Source organism: Nycticebus coucang, chromosome 12, assembly GCF_027406575.1.
Source record: "Nycticebus coucang isolate mNycCou1 chromosome 12, mNycCou1.pri, whole genome shotgun sequence".
Taxonomy (NCBI): domain Eukaryota; kingdom Metazoa; phylum Chordata; class Mammalia; order Primates; family Lorisidae; genus Nycticebus; species Nycticebus coucang.
The window spans coordinates 47,186,479-47,213,930 of NC_069791.1; the positions used below are offsets into that span (position 1 = coordinate 47,186,479).

General features: G+C 38.6%; 1 protein-coding gene across 2 annotated transcripts in view; it reads right to left on the reverse strand.

The window, feature by feature from the left end:
• Window positions 1-27,452, reverse strand: part of BORCS5 (BLOC-1 related complex subunit 5) — a 93,018-nt gene that overhangs the window by 33,519 nt on the left and 32,047 nt on the right. The gene's annotated exons all lie outside the window — the stretch shown is intronic.

Sequence of the window (27,452 nt, forward strand, 5' to 3'; positions counted from 1 at the left end):
GAAAATAAAAGAAAATAGTGGAAGATATATTTATTTAATTTTTAAAAAATAATTAAAATGGCCTCCAGGGTGCAGGACACAACTACAATAGGGACCTTACATAACAAACACAAACACTGTAACCTAATTGCATGTTTCTATTAATCTGAAATTTTAAAAATGGCTGTCTGAGAAACTGACAGAAAGAAAATGTATAAGGAAACTGCTAGGAGATGCTAAAATGAAAAAATTTAACAAGTAAACAGACTTAGCTAACATAACACAAACTCTCATTCTTCATATGTTCTTGCAACATCAGTTTAAATATATAACTATTAAACTCTTCTATATCTGCACAGGGCATTATATTTTCAAAGCAATTCATACATGATTGCCTCATTTTTCTGTAAGGTATACAGTAGAATTATTAGCACACAGAAGAAGAAATCAATTTAAGAGACTAAATGACTTGCCCATGGTCACAGACCAAAGCCTTCACTAGAACTTAAGCCTACTGCTTCCTGCCAAGGCAACAGTTCTCAAACTTTTTGGTGTTAGAACCTTTTACACTCTCAAAAATTATCTAGGACCCCAAAGAGCTTGTTTGTTTATGTGGGTTATATCTAACGATAGTAACCTATAAAAACTAAACCAAAGACCAGCTGTGGTGGCTCACGCCTGTAATCACAGTTCTGGGAGGCTGAGGTGGGTGGATTGCCTGAGCTCAGGAGTTCAAGACCAGCCTCAGCAACAGTGAGACCATGTCTCTACTAAAAATAGAAACACTACCTGGGCGTTGTGACAGGCTCCTGTAGTCCCAGCTACTCAGGAGGCTGAGGCAGGAGGACTGCTCAAGTAAGAGTCTGAAGTTGCTATGACACCATGGTACTCTACCCAGAGTGACAGAATAAAAAAAATAAAAAATAAAACTGAGGAAATTCTTAAATATTAAATCATTTAAAAATAACTGTAACTCCTTTACATGTTAACATAAGTAATATTTTAAGAAAAATACCCAGCCAGGCCTGGTGGCACAACCCTATAATCTCAGCACTCTGAGAGGCCCAGGCAGGCAGATTGCCTGAGCTCAGGAGTGCAAGACCAGCCTGAGCAAAATGAAAAAAGTAAAAAAGAAAAATACCCATATTTTCCAAAACAAAAGTGAGAAGAGTATCCCCAACAATAAAAAAAAAGAAAGAGAAAAAAAAAAAAAAAAAAAAATAAATAAAAATAAAAAAAAATAATAAAAAAAAAAAAAACAAAAGTGAGAAGAGTAGCACTGCTTTGCATTTCTTTTTAATGTCTGCCTTAATGGAACACAGCTGGGGTCTCATATCTGCTTCCGCATTTAATCTGTTGTCATTTCACATCACATAGTCTCTGGAAAACCCCACTGTGCACTTGTAAGAGAATGAATGACTTGCAAATAATGTTTAAGTATTATAGAAATACTTTTGACCCAGAGACTCCTCAGCAGGGTCTTGAGGATTCCCCCTGCCACACTCTGAGAATCATTATGTTAGGCTATGTTCTGTCTCATACCAGAGCCAATGCACAAAGTACAGCAAAGTACATATGCAAAGGTGCACATGTGGGGCCTAATCAGGACAAACTCACCCATATGTATGCAAAGGTGCACAAGCGGGGCCTCATCAGGACAAACCCACCCACATCAACGCACATCTTGGGAGTTCCTCTCCACTCTGCCCCCAACCACTAACGCCAAGCTCTCACTGTTCCCATGTATTAGAGCTTAAATCAGTCTTCTTTCCTCCCCCAGCCCCTACAGGCTGTATGATGGGCTACCCAGCTGGGTTGTTCCAGAGAACGCGCGTAAATGCTCATCAGTGCTCTTACAATGATCTGACCTGACAGAGCAGAGTGCAGAGACATTGATCAGCTTGCCCACATCCCACTGCCAGCACTAGGTCTCTTAGCTAATCCTCTGTTAGTCCCAAAACAGGAGACAATCAGTTACTTGAACCAGGTAGTATCTTTTGTAAATCTGGTATTAGAAGTGAGGATTTACTTTTTAAATTGAAATTTTTATAAAGCTCTTATGTGTAGGATCCTGTGTACTTTCGACCCACTTTCCCCCAATGGCAACAACATCTTGCAAAACTATAGTTAAATCATATCACAACCAGGATACTGAGATTCACTCATCTTATTCAGACTTCCCCATTTTGCCTGCACTCATTTGTGTGTTTGCTTCTATACAACCGTCTCATATGTAGAGGTCCATGTGTCTATTATCGTAGATACCGAAATGTTCTATCATCACAAAGATTTTGTGTGCTAACATAACTAAACCTACCTCTCCCCTATCGCCCTCTTTAAACTCTGGCAACCACTAATCTGTTCATCATTTCTGAAATTTTGTCCTTCCAAATACGTTATGTGAATGAAATAACCAGTATGCAACCTCTTGGGATTGGATTTTTTCACCCAGCATAATATATAAAAGATTCATCTATGTTGTTGATGTATCAATAGTTTGTTCCTTTTTATTTCTGAGTAGTATTCCATGCTACTCTATGTACCAGAGTTTGTTTAACCATTCACCCATTGAAGGATGTTTGGGTTGTTGCCAGTTTTGAGCTATTAGAAACAAAGCTGCTATGAACAGTCATTTACAGGTTTTTGTATAAACTAAGTTTTCATTCCTCTGGGATAAATGCCCAAGAATGCAATTGCTGGGTCATATGGTAATTGGATGTTTAGTTTTGTAAGAAACTGCCAAACAGTTTCCCAGAGCGTCTGTACCAAGAAAATGGGGAGACTTTTCAGACCACTAAACTCTAACAAAACTATCAAGGGCTTCACTATCACTGAGAACACATTTCCAGGAATGCAAACTTGGGGGAAGAAAGGTGTCAAAAGCTCTTTGCTGTCAATGCAAGAATGAAGGAGGAAAAGAGAAAGAAGGCACCATGGAAATAGGAATAAATGATTTCCTGCCATCAATAATGGGCCAGGACAATGCAAAAGCCATAAAAGAAACATAAATTGAATAATATAAAAACCAAGACTCCTCAGGGCAAAAGAAAAAAAAAGCTAAAATTTTTAAAAAACCCACAAAAAACTGGGAAAAACTGGCAACTCATATCACGAATGGTAAACTTCTTAACATATAAAGAGATCCTAGAAATCAGCAAATAAAAAATTAGCAAAAGAGGCCAGGTGTGGTGGCTCATGCCTGTAATCCTAGCACTTTGGGAGGCCAAGGCGGGTGGATTGCCTGAGCTCACCAGTTCGGGACCTCATCTCTAAAAATAGTCGGGCATTCTGGCAAGTGCCTGTAGTCCCAGCTACTCGGGAGGCTGAGGCAAGAGAATCGCTTGAGCCCAAGAGTTTGAGGTTGCTGTAACGCCACGGCACTCTACCAAGGGCCACAAAGTGAGACTCTGTCTCAAAAAAAATAATAAAAAAAAAAATTAGCAAAAGAAAGATGAACAAAACATATGAAAAGGCATCTCACAAAGAAGGAAATATCAATGTCTTAGCTATAAGAAGATGCATGACCTCACTTATAGACAGATTTAAAATTAACTGCAAGCTCATTTTCACCTGCTAAATGGGTAAAAAGTATGAAAAATATTCTGTGAGGAAACAGGCTTTGTTGATTGGTATGTAAGTTGTTAATACTTTGAGGGAAATTTGGCACAGGTAACAAAATTACAGACGCACATAGCCTCTGATGCAGCAATTTCACTACTAGGAATTTACAAATACATTACCACACATGCTAAATAATGTTTGAGGTATATACATATAAGAATATTGTAGTTATGACTATAATATCAAAAGGTCAGCAAATACTGCAATGTCTCTGGCTTGTTGATTAAATCAAGGTACATTGATGCATTAATTGTATTATATGAACATACAAAAGAATGAGGAAGCTCTGTTTACTTACATGGGAAAAAAACTTCATAAGATATTAATGAAAAATTTTTAAAGATATATAGAATAGTGCACAGAATGTGCCATTGTGTAAGAATGGGGTGGGGCACAAGTAAAAAATAATATACGTTCAGATTTGCTTATATATACATAAAGAAACTCTAGAATAATATGTAAGAATTAGATGGAAAGAAAGGGTAGTGAAGGAGACTTTCATAACATATTTCATTTTTTTTTCTTTTGAGAAAGAGTCTCACTCTATCACATAGGATAGAGTCCAATGGCATCATCATAGCTCACCGCAACCTCAGACTCCTGGGCTCAAGTGATCCTCCTGCCTCAGCCTCCTGCGTCACTGGGACCACAGGCATATACCACCACACCCAGCTAATTTTTCTATTTTCTTGTTCTTGTTCTTGCTCAAACTGGTCTCAAGCGATCCCTCTGCCTCAGCCTCCCGAAGAGTTAGGATTTTAGGTGTAAACCACTGTACCTGGCCTACATAAATAAACCCATTTTTTAAAAAGTAGCTAAAGTCTTTCCCATCTATTAATTACATCCTCCTAGGCAGTCCTTCATTCTTCATCCACCCCAAGTACTCCCTCCTCTGTTAAATGAAAACCAGTTCCATATTTTTCATTGTCACCAAAGTTCACATGGCTGAAAACACCTTAAAAACAGTATCTTCCCTAAGGTGATAAAGTGTCAAACAACTGTGAACTGTTTAAGGACAGGGACCATGTTTTTATCTTTTGTGTCTAGCATAGCACCTGTCATATAAAGGGTTCTCAAATACATGCATCTGGATCACAAAAATTCTAAGAGAAGCACCAGCCTATAATCCTAGAACTCTAGGAGGCCGAGGTGGATGGATTGCTTGAACTCGGAAGTTCGAGACCAGCCTGAGCAAGAGACTCCGGTATCTGCTAAAAATAGAAACTAGCCAGGTGTTGTGGCAGGCACCTATAGTCCCAGCTACTTAGGAGGCTGAGGCAAGAGGATCACTTGAACCCAAAAGTTTGAGGTTACTGTGAGCTATGATATCACAGCACTCTACCCAGGGTGCCAGAGTGAGACTGTCTCTAAAAAAAAAGAAGAAAAAGAAGAAGAAGAAGTAAGTAAAAACAAAACTAGGCACATGGATCTATAATCAGAATGTGTTTCCTGACTCAAGTTCTGCCTAGGACCACAGAAGGAGAAAGACAGGACAGAGAAGAAAAGATGATGAGCCCCTCTTTCTACTCTTGAAGCAACAAACCTGTGGCAACCCAGGCACATTCTAGAGGCAATGAATATGTTTTCCCATCACCCTCTAGTGCCAGGAAATCCCTAGTAGTGATGTCCCGGCCACTCCTGTATCTTCTGATAAAAGGAGGGGGAAGACAGATTTAGAGATGCAAATTTTGTCATTTTTGTATACCACAAACTGCCAGCCCTCAGAAGCATTTTATTAGGAAAGTACTTTAAGGTTTTTGAAATTTTCTGAATGCTCTGAAGGAGGTGTGTGCTCTCCTGTTCTCTCAATCCCCAGTCTTCCTACTGTCTTAGGGCTGTCAGTACTACCCCTTCATGTTACACGTACCCACCGGGCTTCTGAGGGGCCCTGGATTTATCCCCCTGTTTTAATTCTTTCCTACCAACTCTAATAATTACCTTAACCCTTAATATTAATAGAGAATGAACCATATACCACCCTTTTAATTATTTTTTGCATAGTTTCATACATGTTACTTATGGCTAGAATTTTCTTTTTACTTACAGAAAATTTCAAACTATAGAAAAATTGGGAAAAATGTATATAAAATACTCACCATCTAGATTCAACAATTAACATTTTATCATATCTATTTCATCTCACTATATAATTTTTTCTTTTGCTGAACCATTAAAAAAGTATAGACATCATGACACTTGACTCTTAACACTCTGTAAAGAACATTTGTCTACATATTTAGGGCTAGCTTTCCATGGTAAATAAAAGAAATTTCAAAATTACATCTTCCTTATGGTAAGGAAGTAAGCCATTGCCTTCAGTTTTCTAATTCTTCTTTAGTTTATTACAATGATAAACACAAAGTAGATGTTTATTGAGTTAAAAACCTGATATTATAGATTCCATATATTAATGGTTGGGTTTACAAATGCAAGCCCTAGACATATTTCTTAAGACCCTGTTAAAACCACTTTGCTTATACAAGAACGAGAAGTGGGCTTCAGGGAATAGGTGAGGACCAAAAGTGAATATTCTATAGATCCAGCAAATTGTCATCTGTACCTACCTCCTTGTGTAAAGTGTTGAGTGGAAAAATCATCAATGTTAGAAATTTGGAAAATATTTTGCTGAGCAATCTTTTTCATTCTGAGATGATGGGGGGAGGGAACCCCATGGTTTTTCTAAAGCACAGTACAGAATCATAGGGTTATTAGCTTAGTCTTACTAAATTGAATTCCTTAACTCTCAGAGGCTTAGTTTTTTACAACTTTACAACTAGAAATTAATATTATAAGTATTGAGTCACATTTTTTAAAAACAATATAACTACCTCCATTTCCTGCTACAGAATTCAGAAAGTAAAATCTATGTAAAAAGATAGATTGACAAATCTTAATCTCTAATGTGATAGCATTAGGAGGCGGGGCCTTTGGCAGGTGAATAAATCCTGAGCATGGAACCCTCATGACTGGGATGAGAGTCCTTTTGAGAAAAGACAGTGGCTCACACCTGTAACCCTAGCACTCTGGTAGGCCAAGGCGAGTAGATAGCTGGAGCTCAGGAGTTTAAGACCAGCCTAAGCAAGAGTAAGACCCCATCTCTACTAAAATAGAAAAACTAGCTAGGCATAGTGGTGTACACCTGTAGTTCTAGCCACTTGGGAGGCTGAGACAGGACGACTGCTCAAGCCCAAGAGTTTGAGGTTGCTGTGAGCTATGATGCCACAGCATTCTACCCAGGGCAACAGACTAAGACTCCTGTCTCAAAAAGAAAAAAAATAAATAAAAAGAGGCAGAAGACCTTGTTCTCTCTCTGCTCCCCACCAGGTGAGGACACAGGAAGAAATGAGCCTTCTATAAACCAGGAAGCAGGCCCTCAGCAGAACCAAATCTGCTAGCACCCTGACCTTGGACTTCCCAGTCACAAGAATTATGAGAAATAAATGTTTGTTGTTTAAGCCACCCAGTCTATAGTATTCTGTTACAGCAACCTCAACTTACTATGCTACCTCCCAAAACCAGTAAGAGATTTTTACTTTAATGGTCAAGTATATTTTAAAGATTAAAATACTGAAGCTACATGTATTCTTACTTAACATAAACTCTAATTCTCAAAGGTATTCCCTATTCCTTCCCGTAAAGAAAGAGAAAAATCTAAAAATATCTTCCCAAATTGGACAGGATTTTGTGATGCATGTTAGTGATCAATTCCTTCAGGATATTTAGAAAAACAGTGCCCTCCAAAGCTGGTTCCCTTAGAACTTTTACCCCTATTCAGTTACCTCAGAGGCACGCCAACGTCAGCCAGTAGAAGGATCCACCTAGAATGGCTATCATCGTTTGGGTTAAACTATGTGGCAGAAAGATTGTAAGTGCAACCCCAATGTAAGATTGCTCACCCACACAATGTTTGATAGGGAGACAAACATTGCTCCCAGGATCTCCCAGCCAACAGTTTCCCAAAACCACCAGAGGACAAGCAAGAGGAATTTTGTTATTGAAGCAGCATGGAAAAAAGCTGACTTCAGTCCCATTATCTGTTAGCTGTATAGATATGGACAATTTACCTTAAATCTCTGAGCCTCAGTTTTCTCACTTGTAGAAATAAGGTAATAACTGCCTCCCTCCATACTGCCTAGCATGCAATAGGATCTCAATAAATATCTATTCCCTTTACTCTTGCCTTTCTTAATATTCAGTGAGGCAAAGGGGCACTCAGGCTTTAAGGGAATTTGTAGTAAGTTAAGAAAAGTACTTTATCTATTTAGATTTAGGTACTCATGTGGCCACGTCCAGTGAGTAGCTAAGAGACTGGTTTGTATATAGTACCAAAGAGACATCCTATGACAAAAAAAACAACAACAAATAACAAACATACCCCGCCCCCCCAAAAAAAACAAACAAAAAAAGCAAACCCAAGTAAAGAGGAGAATCTGTTCCTAGAATTACCACATTATTAGATTCAAATGTTCAATTTTCAACAACAAAACAAAACCATAAAGCATACAAACAAGAGAGTATAGCTCATTCAAAAAAAAAGAATAAAAATCCACAAATTGTCCCTAAAAAAGAGCTAATGGCACATCTACTAGAAAAAGATTTTAAAATAACTATCTTAAGAAAGCCTGAAGAACTAAAGATGATGTGAAAAAGATTAATAAAATGATGTACAAACAAAATGGAAATATCAATAAACAGACAATCTAAAAAGAAACAGAAAATACATTCTGGAGCTGAAAAGTATAATAACTAATAATAAAAAAAATCACCAGAAGGATTGACTCAAAGGTAGATTTGAGCAGGCAAAAGAGTCAGTGAACATGAAGGAAGGATGTTGAATATTATTTAGTCTGAGGAACAGAAAGAAAAAAAAAAAATGAAGAAAAGTGAACAGAGACCAAAGATCAATGGGCTACCATCAGTGGACTACCATATTTATGGTGGGAGTACCAGAAAGGAGGAAAAGAGAGAAAGAGACAAAGAGAACATATGAAGAAATAATGTCTGAAAACTTCCCAAATTTGATGAAAGACATGAATATAAACATCTAAGAAACACAACAAACTGATGAACTTAAAGAGACCTACATCAGGACCCATTAAAATCAAACTTTACAATGACAATAAGAGAATTCTGAAAGCAGCAAGATGTAAGTAACTTGTCACTGTCAAGGGATCCCATTAAGAAGTTTGGCAGATTTCTCATCAGAAACTTTAGGGGCCAGAAAGCAGTGGATTGATATATACAAAGTGCTAAAAGAAAAAAACCGTTAACCAAGAAATATATATCCAACAAAACTATCCTTCAAAAAATTAGGGAAAATTTAAGAAATTCCCAGATTTAAAAAAAAAAAAATGTTGAGAGTTTGTTACCATTAGACCTGCCCCCCAAGAAATGTTAAAGGGAATCCTGCAGGTTGAAATGGAAGAACACTAGATGGTAACTCAAAGTCAAATGAAGAACCAAAGACCTCAGTAAAGGGAAATATACAGGCGATTCCACCCCTGGGTGTACACTCAAAAGAACTGAGAGCAGGGATTTGAACAGATATTTCTATGCCAATTTTCACAGAAGCATTATTCACAATGCCAAAAAGGAAGCAACCAAATGCCCATCCACGGATAAACAGCATTATGTACATAGAATGGAATATTACTCAGCCTTTAAAAAACTATAAAATTCTGATAGGTGCTAGACCATGGATAAATCCTAAAAACATTATGTTAATGGAAATATGCCAGACATAAAATACAAATATTGTATGATTCCATTTATATCAGGTAAATGAAATTCACAGAGAAAGTAAGAAAAACAATGGTTACCAGAGATAGGGGTAGAAGGAGATTGGGAGGTTACGTTTACCAGATACAGGGTTCAATTTGGGATGATGGAAAAGTTCTTGACATGGATAGTCACAACACTGCACATCAATGTGAATGTACTTATTAATGCCACTGAATATGCACACTCAAAAAGGATTAAAATACATTTTATAATAAAAAGGGAGACTGATTTAGCAAAAACATTCCATAATACTCTTCTAATATGGAGGCAAAAAAGGGTACAAAAGGTAACAAAATGAAAACTATAAAATGATAAAGGAAAAAATAAGTTCCATTTCCCTCTCTGAAAATGGAGACAGATGGTTTTCTTCCCAAGTGGAAACTTTGAAAATTCCATGTTTCTAAGGGAAAGGAGATAAAGTAGTGTTTCATACTGAAACACAATGTTTCTTCTAACAGAGATCAGGACTAATTCACAATTATTTACAGAAAGGAACATATTTATTTCCAGACTGAGTCCCATTCTGTTGTCCCAGGATGGAGTACCATGGTGTCAGCCTAGCTCACAGCAACCTCAAACTCCTGGGTTCAAGTGATCCTCCTGCCTCGGCCTCCTGAGTAGCTGGGACTACAGGCAACCACCACGATGGCCAGCTAATTTTTCTATTTTTAGTAGAGACAGGTCTCATTCTTGTTCAGAATGGTCTCAAACTCCTGAGCTCAAGGGCTCCTCCTGCCTCAGCCTCCCAAAGCGCTGGGAATATAGGCATGAGCCACCATACCTAGTCTAAAAAAACATATTTAAATTCAGAAGACCCTCACCCTTAGTATGAAGATAAAATAACATTCACAATTCAGATGGGAAAATGTTTCAACAACCCTCGAGGAACGAAGGCAGAAAGTACTGTTTCCCACTCAACTGGAAGAATGAGTGCCAGATTCTGAGAACAGGCCACCTGGGGCCTCTCTACAATTTGGCAGCTAGTGCTTACCGATCCCAGGTGTTCTTTACTTGAAACATCAATACCCACAAATCTCAGATTTTCAGACAAATTAAGATGATTGTTTAAAGCACCAAAGGAGTCTTTCCTTTCTAAAAGAATTTGCTTTAAGGAACTAAACTGTTCCTTTAAAAATAGGTACTTACCGCATTTCGGTATACACTCAATTTCTTAGAAATATGGACTTTGCAAGGCACACCAAGACAGATTATTAAAAAGGGAAGGCTATTTTTTTAGAGTTAAGGGCAATTATGTTAGGGACCTGAAATTTTTTTTTTTTTTTTTTTTTTAGTTTTTCACAAGGTGAATCACAGGTCCACTTTAAACAAAAACAAATGAAGTACTAGAAAAGGATCCAAGAAAAAGACTGTGAAATATTAACACTAGGACTTTCCTTGCTCAAAGGGGTCACCCTCCTTGCAAGTGTTAACTGATGGCTTGAAGTTAACACTTTAACGCATAACAGGGAACAGGACTGTTTACTGGAGAAAACACCCTGATCAGATGAAAAGTTCTCACTTACTACCCTGTTTCCTCGAAAATAAGACATCCTCTGAAAATAAGACCTACTTACAGGAAAGATAAGACGTCCCCTGAAAATAAGGGAGCACACCTTAAAATAAGACACTGTCTTATTTTCGGGGAAATAGGGTAGTAGCTTAAAAATGCCAAGGCATATGTTAATTTATGACAGATAATTTCTAAGAATAAGATCAATTTTAGGGAAAAAAACTAATTTTTCACACGTGAAGTCAACAAATAAGGAAAACAATCTCAACTTCTCTGCTTATATCCAATTTAAAAAATATATAAGTAAGGTTTTCCTTCTATAGAGGGAGTTAAGACCCAAGGAGTGGGCAATAAGGCAAACCGTCACTTGTGAGAGCCTCTCTGCCTGTTATACTACATGAAAGAAGCTGAAGAACCAAGAGTCATCTTCTCCCTGCCTTGCAGCTAGAATAAAAACACATGACAGAAGTTTCACCAACTGATACACCCATTCCAGACTTTAAACAGGGAGCAAAGACAGCAAAATAGGACCTTCCACGACATTCCCTGGTGTCATCAGTTTCTGGAAGACTGTTTCCGAAGCCACAGAAGTAGCCTACGTGGCAAAAGCCAATCTCTGTCACCACCAGCACTGTTTGTGGTGCAAGGTGTGTCAAGCGCGTGGCAATAGCTCAGTTCCCTGGCATGATTTTGGCCTTTATGCTTGGCAAGAGCCAAAGCTCTTCTGGTGATTCAGTGAGCTATCCACCAACCATTCAATAAAGTTTTATCTGCTTAAGTCAACTAGATAAAATTAACTAATAATGCTTAACCTCAATTTCCGTATCAGTAAAAGAGGAATAATACTATATACTGTGAAGGTAGATATTTCATTCCTTAAATGAGATAATATATGTTAAAGTCCTTTGTAAACAAGATGTCACACATGGTTATAATTTACTAAAATGTAATTATATGCCAGGCACTATATAGAGCATTTTACATTTCATGAGTTAATAAAAAAATTAATGATGGCAAACTCTTAGCCAAGCATTGTACTAAGCATATTTTTTTTAATTATTATTATTATTTTTTTTTTTTGTAGAGACAGAGTCTCACTTTATTGCCCTTGGTAGAGTACCGTGGTGTCACAACTCACAGCAACCTCCAACTTCTGGGCTCAGGCGATTCTCTTGCCTCAGCCTCCCGAGTAGCTGGGACTACAGGCATCCACCACAACGCCCAGCTATTTTTTTTTGTTGCGGTTTGGCCAGGGCTGGTTTGTGCCCGCCACCCTGGGTATATGGGGCCAGCACCCTACCCCTGTGCTAAGCATTTTATACAAATATATTTTGCCTTATTTAATTGTCCAGATGACCTCAGGAGACAGATTATCCATTATACTAAATATGTAAAATAACAGTAATAATTATCATGACCAAAAAACTTACAGTGATGGAAATAAGTGCTGGAATTAGCAGAAAGAAAAAAATGCTATCTATAAATTAATGATTTTTGATGACAGAAATATCACTGCAATTTGAAGGAGATAATACAGTAGCCAAGCAATGAGGGTTCTGGAGTCACCAACTCTTAAAATTTCAGTGTCCGTTGTTTGACAACTTAGCTGAGGAATTAATTTAAAATGTCATTTTCCTCTTAATTCTGCTTAAGACAAATTTTGCTTGTTTGAGATATGGTTATACTTTGAAATCAAAATGTTTGCAGTAACAACATAGCTCACTTATGACTAAATCTTTCCCTTTATGAGCTATATCTCTAAACACACTTGGTTAAAAGTTCACTTTTGGCATTTGCCATAGAACCTTTTTAGCATATTACCACAGACATCTCTGCACTTTCCCCAGTTACTGGCTAGCATCCTTAAGTGAAAGAATTATATATTGTTATCTCTGCAAGAAGGCACATAAGTGTCTCAGAGACTTATACAAAGTAGCTCACAGATATGTATGTGCTGTTTGATACACTGAGGAATGCTCACATTTGAATGAATCCTGTTGAGGGCACCTGTGGCTCAACGGGATAGGGCACTGGCCCCATATGCTGTGGAGGTGGTGGGTTCAAACCCAGCCCTAGCCAAAAAAAAAAAAACTGAATGAATCCTGCGAATACACTGCGCTTGTATTGGTTTAAATGTGTTCCTTACAATTTATTTATTTATTTATTTTTTTGAGATACAGTCTTACTCTGTCACCCTGGGTGGAGTGCTGTGGAGTCCTAGGTCACAGCAAGTTCAAACTCTTGGGCTTGAGCAATCCTCGTGCCTCAGCCTCCCAAGTAGCTGGGACTACAGGTGCCCATCACAATGCTTGGCTAGTTTTGTTTTTTCTATTTTTAGTAGAGACAGGGTCTTGCTCTTGTCCAGGCTTGTCTCAAACTTCTGAGCTCAAGTGATCCTCCCATCTTGGTCTCCCAGAGTACTGGGATTACAGGTGTGAGCCACCATGCCCAGCCTCTCTTCCAAAATTTAGGTGATGCCAACATAATGGTATTAGTAGTAGGGCCTTTGGGAAGTGACTGGGCCATACGTGCTCCTTCTTTCTGAATGGGATCAGGTGCTTTTACAAAATGGCTTAATAGGGAAGTCATTCCCCTTCCCCCTTTTAGCCTTTTCTCCTTCTGCTACGTGAGCACACAGCATTCTTCCCCTCTGCAGGATGCAGCATTCAGGATGCCATCTTGAAAGCAGAGAAGAGACTCTTACCAAACAGGTGCCAGAATTCTGAAAAAGAAATTTCTGTTCTTCACAAATTACCTAGTCTTAGATATTTTGTTAAGAGTAGCACAAATGGACCAAGACAATGCTCCCTTGGTCCCTGGCTAAAGACTCCTAACTTTTGGAGGCTCAGGTGTCCAGTTATTCCATTCCATTTCCCCAAGCACAAAGTTAAGACTTCAAATTTATTTCTCATCCAGAGCAAAAGACATTCTGTCCATATCTCTCCAAAGAAATGAACTCATTCCTGTCTCTGAAGTAAACTTACATCACCCGTATTTGAAGATATGAGTTCCTCTTGTACAAGTACTGAATGAGCCTTTATCTATAAATCACTCGACGTTAGCCTTTTGAAAATTTAGTAAAGGCAGTTACATGGAACACAAGTTAAAAGTGATACAAAAGGTCAACAAAACCAAGGATTAAACTTTGCTCCTTTCCCCTAGCAACTACGTATACACACAATATATCTCGTCATCACTAAGTCGAACTTGATTGATCTAGGGTAATTAAATCATATAGTCAGCAAGTCTAACTCCTTGATTCACTGAGATAACGTATCTGAATCTCTATGACAACATAAACACAAAGATTTCTATCACAGGGCTGAGAGAATGGGTTTCCACATTCCAAGTACATCAAGCATGTACATCACAGCCTTTGTTGATAAAGATACCTGAATTATAGAAAACATACTCCTTTATACAACATGTTGATAATATTTAGGAAAAATAATGTAATAATTTGTTATTCTTTTCTCATTTTGTGCTTCTATTTCTCCAGAAGCAGAAAAGTACCCCCATAAGGGACTAGAGAAAGATAGGCGATCATAGGAAGGAAACCCTTGGTATGTCCCAACCAAGGGAGAGTAAAGTACCTGGGATGACCAAAGAGAAGCAGCAGGAGCAATACCCAATAATGATATAACACTACCAGTGCAATACAACAACAAGTAACCCCCAAACATGGACATATCTAGAACGGAAATACATTTGATTTTATGATGAAATTCATATAGGGAGACAAACTTGCAAACTAGTTGAATATACAGGTTTTAGACTTAGACCTGAATTAGGCTGGGCATGGTGGCTCACATCTGTAACCCCAACACTCTGGGAGACTGAGGTGGTAGACTGCCTGAGCTCACAGGTATGAGACCAACCTGAGTCACAGTGACACCCTGTCTCTAAAAATAGCTGTGTGTTATGGCGGGTGCCTTGTAGTCCCAGCTACTCGGGAGGCTGAGGTAAGAGAATCACTTAAGCCCAAGAGTATGAGGTTGCCATGAGCTGTGACACCGCAACACTCTACTGAGGGTGACAAAATAAGACTGTCTCAAACCCCCCCCCCAAAAAAAATTAGACCTGAATTAAAAACCCCAGCTCTATCTTTAATAGCCATGTGACAAAAAAGGTCTTTAACCTCGCTGAGCCTCAGCACCCTCATCTACTAAATGAGGAAAATACCTACCTTAACATGTTGTACAAAGATTAAATGAGATAATATATATAATACTTTTGTGCCAAAGAAAAGGAAGAAGGAAAAAGAAAAGATGGTTATTGTTATTAATAAGAAAGTGAGATCATGTATACCAAAATCACAGCTTATATGCATTTGCTATGAAATAATAATTAGCAGTACATAAACACTTTAGAGCTTTTGCTGTTAAAGTATAAAAACACGTGGAAAGTTTTTCCATCCTACCAATGTTAACACATATAATTTTCACTATAAGGACAGGATAAAGGTAAATTATACCTTGGAAGGAAACAAAGACTTTAAAAGTATACACATTTAATAATACACGTTTGTTTTCATGTTAAGTACAGTGCAAACTAATAGAGAAATACAAAAAGTTGAAATACTCCTAAAATATTTTTAGGGAGCCTCTCATTAAAAAGCAAATGGGGTGGTGCCTGTGGCTCAGAGAGTAGGGTGCCGGCCCCATATACCGAGGGTGGTGAGTTCAAACCCAGCCCTGGCCAAACTGCAACAACAAAAAAATATAAAAATAAATAAACTTAATTAAAAAAAAAAATGAAAGAATAAGTGAAGGTTACAGGAAATTTCCAAATTTGGGCTTATGGGGTGGAATGAAACTCAACTAATCAAAACTGTCCAGTAAAGGACAGACTACCCCGCATGACAATAAGCTGCCCGGGATTATAGTTGAGCAAGTCCAGGTTAGAGGGTACTCAATTCAGGAACTCTGCAAGAAGCAGAATACTGGATGATAAAACTTTTTAAAAAGTCCCTTCTGGGCAGCGCTTGTGGCTCAATTGAGTAGGGCATCAGCCCCATATACCAAGGGTGGCAGGTTCGAACCCGGCCCTGGCCAAACTGCAACAACAAAAAAAATTAGCTGGACACTGTGGCGGGCACCTGTAATCCCAGCTACTCAGGAGGCTGTGGCAAGAGACTTGCTTAAGCCCAAGAGCTGGAGGTTGATGTGAGTTGTGACACCACAGCACTCTACCGAGGGCAACAAAGTGAGACTCTGTCTCTTAAAAAAAAAAAAAAAATTTAACAAGTCCCTTCCAACTCTAAGATTCTATAACCCTTGAATACTATAATATACAATCAATTCTGTAATGTCCCTAGTAAGGTAGATTTTCTCTCTGATACAGTCCCTAACAAGATAAGGGTCTCCAAATTCAGGTAAGAGACAGGTTTGTCACTCATCTATGATTGAAGCTGAATTACTAAATCTCAGGCCCTGAAGCATGTTCTGTTTTCGTCTCTTACTGTTTTTTTCCCTCCCTGGACGGCCTGCTTTTATAAAATCTATTCAATCTAATTTCATAAATACTTACTGACCTCTTCTAGAAATCTATTCCAAAGAAACATACATAGATGAAGATTTATACACCAGTTTTTACTCTAGCATTATTTTAATACCCAAAGTATCCTCCAATAGGAAAATGATTCAACTATATAACACATCTACACAAAGAAATGTTACACAGCTATTTAAATGATGTTTTCAAATAATATCCAGTACCATGGAAATGTCACAATATAATTTTAAGTGAAGCTGTTTTAAAATGACAATTTTAATTATAAAGTAAATTATAAAGTATGTACCTAATTTGTGTCTATACTAGAAGGAAATATATAGCAAAATTTTAACAACAACTATGTTTAGGTGTGAGATTTTTAATTTTCCTTTTATGCAATTGCCAAATTATTTAAAATAACCATATATTAATTTTATGATCAGAAAAATTTAAGAAAATATGAGAAGAACATTTATATAGTTATCTTGAACTGTAACTCAGAAAGCAAAACAATTCTTTTAAAAAGAGAAAGTCCAGGGCGGCGCCTGTGGCTCAGTGAGTAGGGCGCCGGCCCCATATGCCGAGGGTGGTGGGTTCAAACCCAGCCCCGGCCAAACTGCAACAACAAAAGAAAAATAGCCGGGCGTTGTGGCGGGCGCCTGTAGTCCCAGCTGCTCGGGAGGCTGAGGCAAGAGAATCGCGTAAGCCCAAGAGTTAGAGGTTGCTGTGAGCCGTGTGACGCCACCGCACTCTACCCGAGGGGGGTACAGTGAGACTCTGTCTCTATAAAAAAAAAAAAAAAAAAAAGAGAAAAGTCCAGTATAAAAAAATACCAAGTTTGCGCCTGACCCTATATTTGAGATGGTTGCTAAGCACAGGGTTGTCTTTAAATTAATCAGTAAACAAGGAACAGCTGGGATAATACCCAGTTTTATTGAGCATGTGGAACAACAGGAGCTCTCTCTCATACATAGTAAGGTCACAAACCAGCATAATCACCCAGCTAGGAAAGCTGAAAACACGTATGTCCTACTAGATAGTAATTTGTTCCTGGTTATATACCCTAGAGAAAACTCTCATGCATGTGCAAAAGTAAATATGTACAAAGATGTCCACTGCACACCAATAGTAAAACAAATGGAAAAAATTCAAATATTCATTAATAAGTCAATGGATTACTACACTGTGAAATATTCATTCAAATGGAATACTATACAACAGCAAAAATAAATTAGGCCTATATCAACATGGATAAATCTCAAAAACATAAGCAGAGAAAAAAGGTACAAAAGTATATGAAGGATACATACAGTAGGATGCAATTTCTATAAAGTCAAAACAAATGAAACAATGTTGGGCCCAGACACTGTGGCTCACTCACACTGGTAATCCTAGCACTCTGGAAGGCTGAGGTGGGTGGATTCCTCAAGCTTGGGAGTTTGAGACCAGCTTGCACAAGGACAAAATCCTGACCTACTAATAATAGAAAGATTAGCCAGGTGTTGTGGTGGGTGCCTGTAGTCCCATATTCCCAGCTACTGGGGAGGCTGAGGCAAGAGGATTGCTTGAGCCCAAGAGTTTGAGGGTGCTGTGAGCTACAATGACGCCACGGCACTCCATCCAGGGTGACACAGTGAAACTGTCTCAAAAAAAAAAAAAATTGTACATTGCTTAGAGATATATAAATATGTAGGAAAAAGTAAAGTCATAAATAAAGCCACATGGGTATACTGAATACCAGAATCAGATCAATGATTCCCTCTGGAGTGGGAGGGAGAAGAATATCAGGAAAGGCTATAAAAGATAGGGGGAAAGATTTGGAGGATACTGACAAAATACTGAAATCTGACAAAGTCGATAAATTAATACACAGGTGTTTGCTATTTTTTTATATATTTTGAAATAATGCAAATGAAAAAGAATTCTGGGTAGCAGTTGGAAATCTCTTTTGAGGGCAGGGCTCTCTAGACACAGAAGTAATTCTTAAACTTTAGCAGGTCTAAGCCCCCTCTGCAAAACTGATGGGAGCTATCCCATGGAGGTTCATTACAATACTACCACTCCACCTTCAGTCACTTTAGGCGGCATTCAGGAAAATCTATCCCTCTCTTGGGCAAGGTTGACCAAGGACATTTCTACTCTTGCTAAGAGTTAGCAGGGTTAGACAATCAGACAATTAGTGATGCATTGGTTGCTCAGCAAAATAGCCTGTGACAAAAACAAGACTGCCAGAGTGACAAGCAGCAAAACAGCTCAAAGTCCAGTGATGCCCTCTTTTCAAAACAAACTAAAAAGGTTGGGGAAGTCTTACAAGAAACTCTTGTTCTTGTATTTAATTGAGCCTAGTGCAAGCCAACATTATAAGCAATGACTGATAACAAAGATTGGTGGGATTGTTTTCATATTTCTCAAAATTTTTCTCTATTTGTACTTCTTACTTAATTCGGCTAGTTTTCAGCTAACAACTTTCTAATGTCTATGCTTAGCTTTTCCAGTAAAGAACTAGTATTTTCTAAAAGTCCAGATGAATGGAAAATGATGACACTGTTACTGACTCAGATAATGAAATCTAAGGGGAAATGGATGTTCAGACCTAGAACCCAAAATGAAAGCAACGAGTCACAGTATACTCACATTGCTGGTTAAGCACCTAGGGGATCTCAATCTTTTGAGGGATAGGCTTCAAAATTAAAACCTACAGAGGGACATTACATACTGTAATTCAACATGCATGTGAAGGTCTTTAACTGATGTAATTAACTCGGAGGATTTTTCTCCAGGAAGTTACAGATTTGTGGTATTCAGAATTGTACCACAAATACCAATGTTCTAGGCTTAACAATGTCATAAAAAATCTCCAGTTGTTTTGTTACCATTTTTCATTATCTCCATGTCTTCAACATCTACATCTCACCCCAAATCTTTTCTTCATGTCTGCCTCTTCCCCACGTCCTCTGTTCTACTTCCTGTATCTTACACCTCCAACCTCCGCCTCCATCGCTGGGCTATCCTCTGCTGCCCCTCAGAAAAAGCGAGCTAGAGAACTCTCCCCACAGAACTAGAAGGCTAGTGCTGGGAACAACAACGGGCTACTTAAGAAACCTTCTGCACCTCACCCTTTAATGTTCTTCCCTTCCATCCATTTTTCCAAACTTTTTTTCCAATACTGTTTTTTTAAATGAAATCTGTTTTGAATGAAACTTAGGCTACATTAAAAATGTGCAACTCCCTAAGACTTTCCAAGATCTTTAGGCAAACAAACAACAAAGGAAACTGTACTGCGTACTAATACTGTAAAGCACATATTTAGATACCACTCCACCCAGAAGGAGGAGTCTGAAATAATGAATGCCTTTGCTGGCTGTCACAGAGACTAGGAGCACTGGTGTTCGGTGGGTAGGGACACTAATCATCCTCCAGAACACAGCACAGGGCCATACAATGAAGACTGGGTCCACCCAAAATGCCAGTAGCGTCCCCCACCCACTCTCCCACTCTTATTACAAGACACAAGAGCACAGAAATTCATTTAGCCATATAACTCCTGATAATTTCAGTAACTATCTGGCTAATCTTGACATGTCCTGCCTTTTGGGGAAATGCAAAATCAGCCATCATGCTGCCCAAATTCCCGATATGGCCTAGAATTCTGGGAAGGGGGTGGCAGGAGGCGGCACACACTCCACATAGCCCGCACTTGTGCCTCCGGGTGTTTGAAAATTCTGATTAAAATGACTATATTTTGAGTTTGATATCGCTATGTTCCAGAGACTCCTTCACTCATACTTGACGTGGCACTGTATTGAGCCACAAGCACTACAGAGGCCATTTTCCCTGCAAATGAGTCAAGGCGGTTACACAACCTCCACAGGGATCAGCACACAACAGCACTCCACAGGCACAGGGGAGGACGTGGTAAACATCTCTCCCCTCCACCAGCTCATGTTCCAACTCGGATTCCTCCTGACAAAACAAACATGGCTTTTCTAGCATATTAATTCTTTTTGCAGCAAGCAATGCATTCTCCAGCTTATTTTCCCCCATAATTCTTTACCCTTTGTCCACGATCCCTCCTCCCAACCACGTTGTACTATTTTTATGGAAAAAAAAATTTAAGAGTTGCTTCTTGCCAAGTGTGACATCAACTCATTCTTATTTAGTGATGTCCGGCAAGAACTCGCTCTCCCAAAAAACGTTTGCTCAGTTTTGAAGCAACAAGATTGCTAACTGCATTCTGTCTTCCCTGCCACTTATTTTCGACGTGTTAGCGTATCTTCTGAAACAAATGACATAATATATCACTTCTATGCACTACACATGTATACAAATATCTTTTCAAATGTCAGGAAGACAAATCCTGCTTCTAAGCTACTAAGTAGAAAAAAGATAACATGACAACAAGACAACCTCCCTGAAAAAGATCTCTGCCTTCAGTAACAAGTGCTTTAGATACTTAAAAAATACAAGCCCAAAATCCTATTCTACATGGAGAGATTTTTATTACTTAAGGAAAAAAAAGAAAAGGAAGAAGGAAGAGTAATCCCTACGATAATAAGACAAACAAATTACGCTACTTCATGCCCAATACTTGAGACAGCATTTCTTTCTTTTTTTTTTTTTAATTTGGGTATCATTGGGGACAGCATTTTTCAGTGACTGCTTGAGATGCAGAATAATTTTTATTTATGTTTTATTTTTATTATTATTTTTTTTGCAGTTTCTGGCCAGGGCCGGGTTTGAACCTGCCAGTCTATGGGGCCGGCGCCCTACTCCTTTTGAGCCACAGGCGCTGCCCAGGGACAGCATTTCTTAATAAATACTTTGGAAAATCAATACCTTTACTCTGCACATAGGATAATCTAAAATTCAGAATTATTTTTACTTAGCTTATTGGAAAAACTGGCGCTGGCATTTTTAAAATGTGTTCAACTATGACGGAATTACCAAACTATGTCAGGTAATAATCCTCCTTCATGAAAGTCTTCTTTAAACTCTTTCCATTCCATTCCTGTTAATTAAAAGTTATACTTGAAAATAATATTATTACCTAGTTCTTTCCTTCCTGGAACAACATTAGCAGCAAACCTGACTTAATTATCACAGTGCAGAAGCTAATTTCCAGTGTGGGCTGCCCCTGGGCACAAATGCTAGTGCTGTCATATTCCAGTGTTTGCTGACAGGATGGCACCAAAGAACCTAATCCATACACAAAAGGGCTGTGTGATGACTCTAATAATTTTCCTAGTTCATTCTTCAACATGTTCAAGGCATTCTGGGGTTTCCCGTGTAACCCTAGGCGAGTTAGATCCATCCCACCTAGAAATGCTTTAAGAGGCAGTGCTCAAAACTTAGAAGTCTTTAGGCTTAAGTATCTAGCCTGTTCGGGGAGTTACAGAGCTCTCAGAGGTAAAAGGTTTCAAATAACCTAGGGAAGGAATAAGAATATACTTACTTTTCTGAGGAACTGCAACTATTTAACAAAAACAAAAGATGCAAATCATAGGTTTGTGCTGTTGCTGTGTGTGTGAATGTGTGTACACATGCATACATTTTAAGTGAGCCTGAAAAAGACAAAGGAAAAGGCCTTAAAAGTTGTAATTATAGAAAATTGCTCAGGTGACTTCATCCCACCCACATGCTTTTGATTTTCAAAAAGTATGACGAGTGCTTTTTAAGTTAGTGTTCCGGAAAGGCTGCAGCTGTTCAGCACAGATTTCACATGCTCAGTTAAGAACATTATTTTATCAACATAGAGGTTAATGGCTTCTAAATGAGGGTAGTAATTTCCAACATGAGCACTGTAAATTCATATTAGCATTCACTCTCAGTTTAAAAATACAGACCCAGGAGAATGAACCGCTTCTCAGCATCAGGCCAACAAGAGTACCAAGATTTATAATCCCCACCCCCACCCCCCAAAATTCCCCAAGAGTTTTAGCTTGCCCTTTATAAAACATCACATCTGTGTTAAGCATATCAGTGTAGAGGCATCTGCCATGACTGAAATGCTGCAGTCAATGCACTCAGGGCAAAATCATGTCAGGAGAACCATATAACAGATACCTGCCCCTTCCTTTCCCTAACATGCTCCCCGCCCCACCCAACCCTGTACCACTTACTTAGGTACTCTCTCCACAGACAGAAGGGGTGCTAGGCAGAGAATGTTCGGTGTGAATCAATGAAATGACTCCTACCATCTGTGGTTTTGCATGGCCAATTTTATTTATTTATTCACTCTTTAAGGATGGGAGTTTCACTATGTTGCCCAGGCTGGACTGGAACTCAGGGCTCAAGTAATCCGCCACTTTGGCCTCCAGAGTAGCTGAGACAACAGGTGCACACCACCACATTTGGCCCTGCAGAGCCAGTTTAAAATATAATCTCCCTTCCCTAATCTACCATCATTCTGCTCCCCAAGTCAAGCATCACTATGGCTATTTGTCCTTTATTCCCTGCACCCAATCTGCCAAATCCTGTTATTTCTTCCTTGAAAATACCTCTCAAATTTGCTTCTCCTTCCATTGTCTGCAGATGAGACTTTTATCAGCTCATCTCTAGAAAACTACAAAAGCCTCCTAACCGGTTTGCCTATCTCTGGACACTGTGTACCATTCAAAAAGCACAGTTATCAACACGTCAATACCCTGCCCCTTATTCTAACAAACAAAACTACAGTCATTTCATTATGGCATTACCTCTAAATTCCTTCTCCCAACCAGTAGGAGCCTTCAGAATCTGGCCTTAATCTAGTTTTACTCTTCATTCTTCAAGGTGCAGCCTTCTCCTTGGTCACACTGTGATCTCACTCTCTGTTTGCAGGATACTCAGACCCTCTCTGCTCATAATGTCTTCTCAGCCCAGGTAGTCCTTCCTCCATTCTTCCAACTCAAGCCACACATCCCACCAAAACCCTGCTTATCCTTTCAGGTTTAGCTCAATTAATAATTTCTCTCTATGCACAGTTGTTTTCTATGACCATAGAACATCTCTTCCAGTGTGGTGAAAACAATTTGGCCTTTGGACTATGACAAAACTTAGTTTAAATCTCTTTGGAAGTTAAGCAAGTGTCTAACCTCTCTGAGCTCAGTATTATTTGTTAAATGAAGATGATGATAGTATCTCCTTCATAGGATTTTTATAAAATTAAAAAGGTCCTGTATGGAAAGAACCAGTGTAGCACTTGGCATGTGGTAAAAAGGCACCCAACAAATGATATAATGATACTATGACATATAATATCGCATGAACACTATGCTTGCAAAATCCTAGACTTTAAGTCAATCCCAAGGTTTTGTATTCTCTGTCATATACAATTACATCTCTCTTATTTAATAGTTTCAACTCCCTGAGCCACCAAGAAACAAATAAAATAGCCTACAGGTCACTGAAATATTTGTTATAAATTCCATGTATTAATGCCTATGTTTCTAGCACTAGGAAGTCCTTCAGACTGCCTTAAAGGCCTATCAATTTTGTTTCCAAGCCAACAGTAGCCAATTAGGTGTGTGCTACTTGCTATCAGCAAAGAAATGACAGAAAAACTAGAAAAAATAAACATTCACACCTGACCTGTACAAAACTAAATAAAATCAAGTCTAGCAACCCAAACTTCTGTGCTAACTGGAGTATTAGCAATTATAATTCCACAGATAAAGTAGCCCCAATGTTCAAAAATAGAGACATACAAAGTTAAAATGATGGTGCTCTAAGTTCAATGATCGTAACTGTTCAAGATAGAAGGAATTTTTGCACACAGCAATTATGTGTTGAGCCCCCAATATGAATATGTACTAAACACAGACAACATACTGTTCATATAAGTAAATCCTCCCAATAACCTTTGAGGTAAGTACCAGTGTCCTTATTTTACAGTTGAGGAAAATGGGCTTAAAGAGGTTAAGTGCCTGAACCAAGATCCTATGGCCCACATATGACATTTTCCATTCCTGATCTAACTCCCAAGTCTGTGCTTTTCCCTGGATTATGCAACACTGCCCCTCTGCACTCTTGTGAATTGCAGGAACAAATTCTAAATTACGAAGAAGAATCATTTCAATTCTGGTTAAACATTCCTACTAATGGAGAATTTACTTCTCTGCAAGATAGCATGGGGGTCACAGCACTGACTTTTGAGAACAGTAAGATCTAGATTAAGGACAGCTGTTCAGCTACTGCCTAGCTACATGAAATCAAACAAATCGATTTCTCTGAACAACTATCTCCTTACCTATAAATTGTTACTAAAAGGTTCCCATATGGCAAGGCTGCTGTGAGAATTATTTTTTTTCTGCTGTAAGAATTAAATGTGCGATGCAGCCTGAAAAGTGCTTAGCTCATTCCACAACATAATTGCTCAATAAATATTATCATTTAAATTACTGCTACAGACAAATTTTTTTTTTTTTAGAGACAGAGTCTCATTCTGTCGCCCTCAGTAGAGTGCCGTCACGTCACAACTCACAGCAACCTCCAGCTCTTGGGCTTAGGTGATTCTCTTGCCTCAGTCCTCCGAGTAGCTGAGACTACAGGTGCCCAGCACAATGCCCAGCTATATTTTGTTGCAGTTTGGTGGGGGCCAGGTTCGAACCCGACACGCTCCGTATATGGGGCCTTACTCACTGAGCCAGAGGTGCTGCCCTACAGAAAAATTTTTATATCAAACCAACCTCTACCTCCCAATAACTTCTATTGGCCAGTTCTGATCACTGGGACTTTATCAAACTAGATCTAATCTCATAACTTCTTGGCAACTATTTACTCTTACAACAGAGTTGGTTTTCCCTAAGCTTTCTCTTTTCCTAACTAAACCTCTTATCTGCTACAAGTCTCCTTTACCAGACAAGGTTTCCAAATAACAACCTTCTGGTCATTCTATTCAGCATATACCCTAGTGTATAATATCTTGTTAAACATAACACCCAGAATATTCTCACAGGTGTAGAGTGACTAGTGTCAAGTGCCTGAGACCACTACTTCCGCTTTCTGAACTTGAGATCAATAAACACCCCCAATGAATAGACCTAAACTCAGGACTTGACATTTATGGTTTTTAAATATCATTGTGGTTTCAGCCCATCTTTCAAGCCTGTTGAGATCATTTTAACCCTTGGTTCTATCACTCATGTTAGATATTCCATCTAACACGTTATCATCTGCAAATGATTAATATGCCTCTATTTCTTTATTAAGGCCAATCAACAAATGTTTAATAAGTGTCTAGTATGTCTATGTTAATTCTGCTAAGAGCCAAGTCAACAGATAGAATGCTAAGGTAGAGGCCAAGGTGAGAACCTCACAGCATCTTACTTATGACTGTCTTATGCGCTTTTCTTGAAAAATTTGTAAAAGACAAGTTTGTAAAAGACAAGAGTGACAAAAGGCACAACAGTAGTCTGTAAATAACTGAAAAGGAAACAAGCTCTGAAGGTACAAAGAGATGGAACCCTGATGAATGTAACGTTGCAGTTACATCCGTTTTGAAATCACAGCCCCCTTCTCCTTTTAATGAGACTTCTTTTTTCTGTGTGTAACCTTCTGAAACCTCTTCTGTTCTCTATAATTCATTAAAAATGGTGGTTTAAAAACCGTATCCATAAATTCTTTCAGTGCCCTGGACCCGAAGGGTAGAAGGAGAGAGGCGGAGGATAGGTAGCCTGGTGAGAATACAGCACCAGAAAACAATGTTTTCTTTTTTTATTTTTTTCTGGAGACAGGATCTTGTCTTGCTCAGGATGGTGTGGAACAACACTTTTTAAAAAAAATTATTATTAAATCATAGCTGTGTACATTAATGCAATCATGGGGCACCAAACAACACTTTTTGATCACCTAAATGTACTTCTGTATCTTTTATCTGGGATTTTTATTACTTCTTTGTCCTATCATTTCCACTTAATTATCTTTCTTCTTGATAAAAAATACAAAAGCGAAAGAGGTGTTAAATAATTCTGCTCTACATAAATTAACATGTCCTCAGCGGGCACAAGACCCTGACTACACTTGCTACTGCTATGCTCCTTTTGCTTGGACCATAACTTTGTGTACTTCTAGGATACTTCATGCCCCTCACCTCAGAAGTTTCTGCTTGTCCCAGCTTTTATACAGCCTTACAGTATTCATTCAAGTATGTTGTATTCTTTTATACCTATCTTTGGTTACATTTGCTCTTTCTACATGGAAGACATATACTTTTATTAACTGGAGCATTTTGGAATGTTCTTTGCCCAGCCTTAGCAATCACTTTAAATATTGTACCACCTTCTCCCTCATCATAATAATTTGTGGAAAGATTATCCAATCAACTTAGGGAAGGTCAAAAAAAGATATGAAGGAGATGGTCTAAATAAAACTTACATTTTAGTGGGGGTGACCTATAAGAATACAAGCTCTTTGAGAGCAGAGTCTGTGTATTTTGTTATAGCCTCAGAACAGTGCCTAGTACATAGTTGTCCTCAAATATTTACCAAACAAAATCTTAAAGGAGTAAGATTTTCACAGGTTTCTACGGAGAAGACAGCTTTCTAGCCAGACAAAACAATAGGAGCAGTGCTTGGAAGTGATACAGCAAAGGAAAGAGTCCCATTTTGTCCCCAGCTCAAAACACAAGCAAGCAGTGGGAAATGAGGACACGAGGACTCAGTCATGTGAGGCTGCATGGGAACCTTACGGCAGGTGAGGAGCTCACACCTGAACCCTGCCGGAGGGAAGGAACAATCACACATTTTGCAGAGAAATCATAAAACTTGAGGTAAGTTTAAGGAAGATTCTGGCAGAGGCATACAAAACTTGTGAGAAAGAATTACAAATGTGCGTTAAAAAAGTATTTATTTGTATGGTCCTAGGACAAAACTCTGGGGAGAGAAAGTTAATATCTTGCTACGTACTTTCTACTGAACCCACAGCATTTGCCTCAACAACCTATGTCCTATCCCTACACTGGAATGAGTGAGACAATGAGTATTACCAGAATAAAAGTGGTGATAAAATGAAGCCAAAATAAATAGTCCTCAGAACTGTAGCTTCTTGCCAGAACTTACTTCAAGCTGGAGGAGGGCTGGATTCAACCATT